This window comes from Podarcis cretensis, assembly GCF_951804945.1.
Source record: "Podarcis cretensis genome assembly, chromosome: 15".
Classification (NCBI taxonomy): domain Eukaryota; kingdom Metazoa; phylum Chordata; class Lepidosauria; order Squamata; family Lacertidae; genus Podarcis; species Podarcis cretensis.
Window position 1 is genome coordinate 25,267,781 of NC_137185.1, and position 6,739 is coordinate 25,274,519.

The window sequence follows — 6,739 nt, forward strand, 5'->3', positions numbered from 1 at the left end:
AGAGATCTACCTTCTGCTCATCCCTAGACTAAAGCTGCACACACAGAAAAACTCCACACTTATCAACAACCAGCCAATATCATCCAGATTGTAAGGCCCCATCTGCACTACACATTTACAGCAGTATCATAACCATTTTAAACAAGTTTTTGTTTAAGAATATTGGGAAGTGTACAGTAGTTTGTTAAGGGCGCCAAAAGCAATTTGGAGACCTCTGTTCCCCTCAGAGAGCTCCAATTCCCAGAGTTCCCTGGAAAGTGGGATTAGTTGTTGCAGCACAATTCTATGAAGGCTAGCAAACTAAGATATTCAGGAGAGCTCACACATACATGCCAGTCTCCCCTTGATAGTGCAAGAGTCTCTGTTCACCACAGGCCTGTTAGCTAGGGTTGTGCAGAAACAAAAATAAAAAAATAGAAATCCAAGGAACTGGAATTATTCTCCACACCTGCCTTCTCCAACCTATTCTGCTCGCCACACCTGTTTGGGATCTGTTTAGTATGATGCTGATATGGAGCAGGCATGACTGAGATCATGCAGGAGATCATCTCTGGATGGTTTTGGATCAGCATGAAGAGAAAGAAAGGGGAAACGCAAGATAACTTTGAAACATACACAAGCACCACACCAAGGGATTCAATCATATGCTGACAGATTCAGGTTGCATGGTAATAGTTCGTTGAGAGGTCTTCTGCAAACATACCCACGTCTGCCCAGAAACAGACCTTTTGCAATCAGGAAAGTGTTGGGGGAAAGCACGGCAAAGTGTGGGGTGGCACTTCCTTGATGCTATCTGAAAACAAAGCAGAATAATGTTCAATAAATAGCTGGTGTGGTCCAGCCTTCTTTACCTGCACACAAATCAGGGCAAATACTCAAGGAGCGATGCTGCAGGAGAAACTGTGGAGTTCTTCTGAAAATATTTCCTAGCCGCCAGGGGGTGCTGTGCACACGCCATGAAACCTCTGCCTGCATTTTGCCATCATTCAAAGCATGAAAAGAGCACCAACCTTGCATTGCAGCACTAGTCTAATGACAGCTGCTTTGCTCTGCTCTGCTCTAAAAAATCATTTGCATGCCAAAAACCATTTTCTCCTTTTGGGTCATAGAACTCAGAGAAAACCAATAGGTCGCCTCTTGATCCAGTTCCCAGGGTTTCAGGCCACACTCATAATACAAATACCCCCAACTTGAACCCTTTGAATGGATGAATTTTTCAATTTTGGTTTCTCATTTTTCCAGTTTTAAGTTTAGACCTTCATGTTCCTTCATCAGTTCATGAATAGTTTTGTTTTTTTAAGTCCTCATTAAAACCCACCGACATTTTAGTGCAAATTTCTCGTAGTACGCCATTTTTCCTGACATGCACATTTTTGCAAACAATTTACCACAACGTAAAGCTTTTAAATGTTATTTTCACTAATATATAGGCATTTTAATGTACATTTCCCCCTAATAGAGGCACTTTTGTACACATTACTGGGTTGGATAACTGTCTTACAAGATTCAGAGAAGAAAATCTGTGTTTCAGTTTGCAAACGGTTTCAGAAAATGCTAATTAAAGAGGGTCACATTAATTCAGAGCCAAACCAAATTTCTTCCCTTTTTTACCCAAGAATTATTAATTAATTAAATTATTGCTTTCATTCTTAGATTTGTTAATCGCTTGCTACCAGAAGTTCTCCATGTGACTTACAATACTGTTGAAAACACAAATATATTGATAATACCAGAAAACAAAGAGCGGGGGGGAGGGGGGACAAACCCCATAATCGTCACAAGACGTTTTGGCAGCACAGAATAACAAGCAGTATCATCCTAAGTCTATCAAAAGCCTGGAGAAAAAAATACAAGTATTTACCAGACTCTGATAAAATGTAGTTGAAGCCAGGCAGACCTCACTGGGGTGAGCATTCCACAAATGAGGAGCCCTAACTGAAAAGGCCTTATCCACAGCCTCTGATTCTCCCTCGGACGTGGGACCTGGAGAAGGGCCTGCGTGGGAGAGGTATTCTAGAAAATATTGGTGTCCCACGCAATGAGTAGCTTTAAATCTCAAAACAAGCACTTTGAATTGGGCTCAGAAGAGGCAGCCAGTATAGCTGGAACAGAGAATTGATGTTATATTATCTGTTCATCTGAAACCTGTCAACAGGCAACCACATTTTGCATGAGCTTCCAAGCTTGTTTTTCTATCACATTCACATTCTGTCACATTGACCAACCAAATGCATGGCATTCCCAAATACGATCACCAGGTGGTGGTGTTTGCGCATATACACACCCACCCACCTACCCACCCCTGGCTTTCCTTGGAAACTTGCCAGTGATTGTGAGGCTCTCAATATATAAGCACCCAACATGAACGATGCATTCTGGGATATATCCCAGAATCCTCTGCTGTGCACAGTGGTTCTGTGGCAAATGCAAGAGACTGCTCCTCAGTGGATAAAGCCAATGTGAGAATATTTCTCTGAGGGTAGAAAGTGTCTAAAACTAACAGTATAGCATGTTAATTCAGAAATTTAAACTCACACACAATAGGCATTTTGATCTATTTTTCATAGCTCAGCTGTAAAATCCTACACACACACACACACACATATACATATATATATTTATATATATCTCCCCCTGAGTGCTCACTGGAAGGACAGATCCTGAAGCTGAGGCTCCAATATTTTGGCCACCTCATGAGAAGAGAAGACTCCCTGGAAAAGACCCTGATGTTGGGAAAGATGGAGGGCACAAGGAGAAGGGGACAACAGAGGACGAGATGGTTGGACAGTGTTCTCGAAGCTACCAGCATGAGTTTGACCAAACTACGGGAGGCAGTGGAAGACAGGAGTGCCTGGCGTGCTCTGGTCCATGGGGTCATGAAGAGTTGGACACGACTAAACAACTAAACAACTATCTATCATCTATCTATCTATCATCTATCTATCTATCTATCATCTATCTATCTATCTATCATCTATCTATCTATCTATCTATCTATCTATCTATCTATCTATTATCTATCTATCTATCTATCATCTATCTATATATGAGAAAATAACTCTTTTCTGCTGCCAAACATCCACACACTGTCACAAGGGAGGCTCAAAAGCAGGGGAAATGTTTCCTTTCAGCAAAATATCAACTAAGAGAGAGAGATTGTCATAAGGCAGGCAGAGAAACCATTGAGTTTAGAGCCAGCTTGACTTCCGGGCTGGTTGGTCAATGGTTCCTGGCTCGCAAGATTCCTGCTGCATTCCCTGGAGGTTGAAAATGCTTCGGATCACTCGCTCTGCTATCTCCATCAAGCTGATCTACCTATGATACAAACTGAGGTGGTAGAATTCTGGATTGGGCTGTTTTAGATTACACACCTTGGAATGCTGTTCCCACTTACCAACAGCGACAATTCTGCCATGCAGTAAGGTAGTTCACCAGAGAGAAGGTTTGAGCAAAGTATTTTGTACTACTTTGCTTCACACAGGGGACTTGTGGTGGATCACACACACACAAACACACACTCCTACAGTCTCAAGTATAATTGGAATTCCTGTGTACAGTTCTGGTTGCTTCACCTCTAAAATAATATTTCAAAGTTGTAAAAGGTTCAGAAAAGAGCAATCCAAATGATCAAGAACAGACATAGGCAACCTTTGGCCCTCCAGATGTTTTGGCCTACAACTCCCATCACCCCTAGCTAACAGGACCAGTGGTCAGGGATGATGGGAACTGTAGTCCAAAACACTTGGAGGGCCGAAGGTTGCCTATGCCTGATCAAGAGGATGAAACAGCTCCCTATGAGGAATGGTTGCAGCATTTGGGGCTTTTTAGAGGAAAAGTGAGTTAGAGGGGACATGATAAGAGGTGTATAAAACAGAGAAAAGTTATTTTCCCCCTTTCATAGCACTAGAACCCAATGAGATAATCCAGTGAAGCTGAATGTTGGAAGATTCAGGCCAGGCAAAAGAAAAGACATCTGTGGAACTCACTTCCACAGGAGGCAGTTATGGCCACTGACTTGGATGGCTTTAAAATACGATTAGGCAAAGACACAGAGGACAAGGTTATCGGTGGCTATTGACGCCATGATAGCTATACTCTGCCTCCATGGATGGAGGCAATAAATGCTTCTGGAAGCCAGTTCCTGGAAACTGCATTCAAGTTCTGCATTCAAGTTCTGCTTGTGGACTTCCAAAAATGGGCACCTGGGTGGCTGCTGTTAGAACACGATGCTGGACAAGGTAGGCCACTGGCCTGAACCAGGTGGCACAGCCCAGAATTATTAGGCCTTATTCCTGCTGGCTAAGTGAAGAAGACATCTGAAGGGGGTCCCACAGGTTTATGAGAGAAGGGTTGTATGGTTTGAGGAAGAAGGCTGAATTTATTATGGGAAACGGGTTCTCTTTTTGCATTGTGGTGCAGTGGTCAAGAGTGGTGGACTCGTAATCTGGTGAACCAGGTTCGCTTCCCCACTCCTCCACTTGCAGCTGCTGTGTGACCTTGGGTTAGTCACACTTCTCTGAAGTCTCTCAGCCCCACTCACCTCACAGAGTGTTTGTTGTGGGGGAGGAAGGGAAAGGAGAATGTTAGCCGCTTTGAGTCTCCTTCGGGTAGTGATAAAGCGGGATATCAAATCCAAACTCTTCTTCTTCATTGCTTTCAGTTTTTAAAATTGGGACCAATTTTAAAAACAAGGAGAATATTGTGTTGCCATTGTTTTGAACATATGGTGCCTACAGTTTTAAGGAATTTAGGAGCTTTTTTTTGCAAAGGGAGGAAACCCCATTTGTTTTTCTTGTATAAGACCAGGCGTTTTCACCTTCCTCAAAGACAGCTTTCACCAGCCACGGTGCTCTCCAGATGAGCATCAGGCTAGGCCTGATTATCTCTACCTGACCTTGAAGCTCACTGGCTGACCTTGCATCACTCACCGTCTCTCAGCCTGTAACCTACCTCACAGGGTTGCTGTGAGGAGGAAGAGAGTCGTGCATGCCACGTTGAGCTCCTTGGAGGAAAAGGGGGGATATAAATATGGTCAATTAATTAATGGGACATGTAGCCCAAGACCTCTGGAGGACCTCTGGAGATATCTGCCTTAAGATATCTGAGCAAATAACAGAAAGCCTGATTCCTTGGACTTGTTGGGTGCCGAAGTTTGGAGCTTTGGATCCCAGCACCTGTCAGTTGCTCAACATTTCATTCCATTTTGGAATTCCTGGTCGTTTTTCATCTCTTTCTCAAAACCCTGTTTCGACTTGTTAGGATGGAAACCCAATCGCTGCAGGCTATGTGCACAGCTGACCCAACCTCCTCAGGGTTATTTTGGGCTGTTGCCACATCGCTTAGGAGGCTTGAACCAAGCAAGACCCAGAGAGGAAAATTACACTATTATACACATGTGTATATATTCAAGCAATCCTGGACTTTGCCCCCGAGACAAAGCAGGATGTTGAGGAAGGCAGGTGCCACGCGACAGCTATGGCCCAGACTTGTGAGATGCAGATTATAGCCCGGTAAACGAAAAGGGCCTCTCATTTCCAGACCTTGCTTGCAACATGCAGTTCAAGGGCGAACTCTGCAGCATAGCTAGAGGCTGGGTTCAGCCTGCTGTTAAGAAAACAAGAGGAGGAGCCCTTTTGGATCGAATCAAAGATAGTTCGGCATTCTGCTTCCAGTTGTAGAAACCAGACTTCCCTCCCCACTTTTAATTCTTCTTAATTAGCTGTGTTTATATTCTGCCCTTCCTGAAATATGCCCTCAGACCTGGTGCAGAGAGAGCACCTTAGAGCATGTACAGAGTGCATCTCTCATCACCCCCAGAACAGTAACCTTTTAAGGAACTGAATCCTGGAAGTTTGCTCATTCATTTGTGATCCTGAAAAAACAACACATTTTGGATGCTATGATGCAGTTCTGTCTAGTATCTGTTGTTGGGGTTTTTGGTGGGTAACCTCTGGTACTTGCTTTGAAACTCCCCCGTTTGGAGGTGGATAAAGAAGTACCTTGAACATATACAGAGTGCACATGTCTGTCATGCTGCATGAGAGGGATACTCAGAAGAAACAGGGCTGGCTCTTAGGAGCCCCACTCTGGTCGTGAGGCCTGACAGGCTTACCTGGTAGGAGAAGGGCTCTGCTCCAAGCTGGGCTAAGCACCATTAAATTTCCCACAGTCCCTTGGTGGAAGCTAAGGAACCACACTCTGTGCAACTTTCTTTGCTCTTCGGCATTCCAGGCAGGGATGATTGGGATTTAATCCCAACCAAGGAAGATGTAAGGGTGGGGTAGTCTGTTGATTTCAAACTCTCATTATTCAAGACTTCAGATCATCTCTCCACATTTCCACATCAGTTCGCCATTAAGTCATCGTGAAAATTCACTGGCATTCCCCCCCCCCAAATTTTTATTAAGTTTCGCAAAATTATACACAAACAAAACACACAAACAAACAAACATAAATCATAACCTTATTAAAATTACACTTATTAACATTTTTAAGTGACTTCCTCGCTTCCCCTTGGTTGAATTTCCATGCATATCCTTATAACGGCTTTCCAAATCATAATTCTTATAAACTTAACTTAGTCCATTAACATCCTTATATCTTTTCAATTTGAAATTGTATATGTTAAACATCACTTAACTTATATAAATTCCTAAGCCAATCTGTTGCTTGCAAGCTATTTCCAATTAGTTTAACTTAACAGAAAATTCACTGGCATTTTAGTGCGAATTTCTCCAAA

The 6,739-nt window shown here is 43.1% G+C and overlaps 1 long non-coding RNA gene across 1 annotated transcript in view; it reads right to left on the bottom strand.

The window, feature by feature from the left end:
- LOC307203790 overlaps window positions 1–6,739 on the bottom strand; it is a 44,268-nt gene that overhangs the window by 18,104 nt on the left and 19,425 nt on the right. The gene's annotated exons all lie outside the window — the stretch shown is intronic.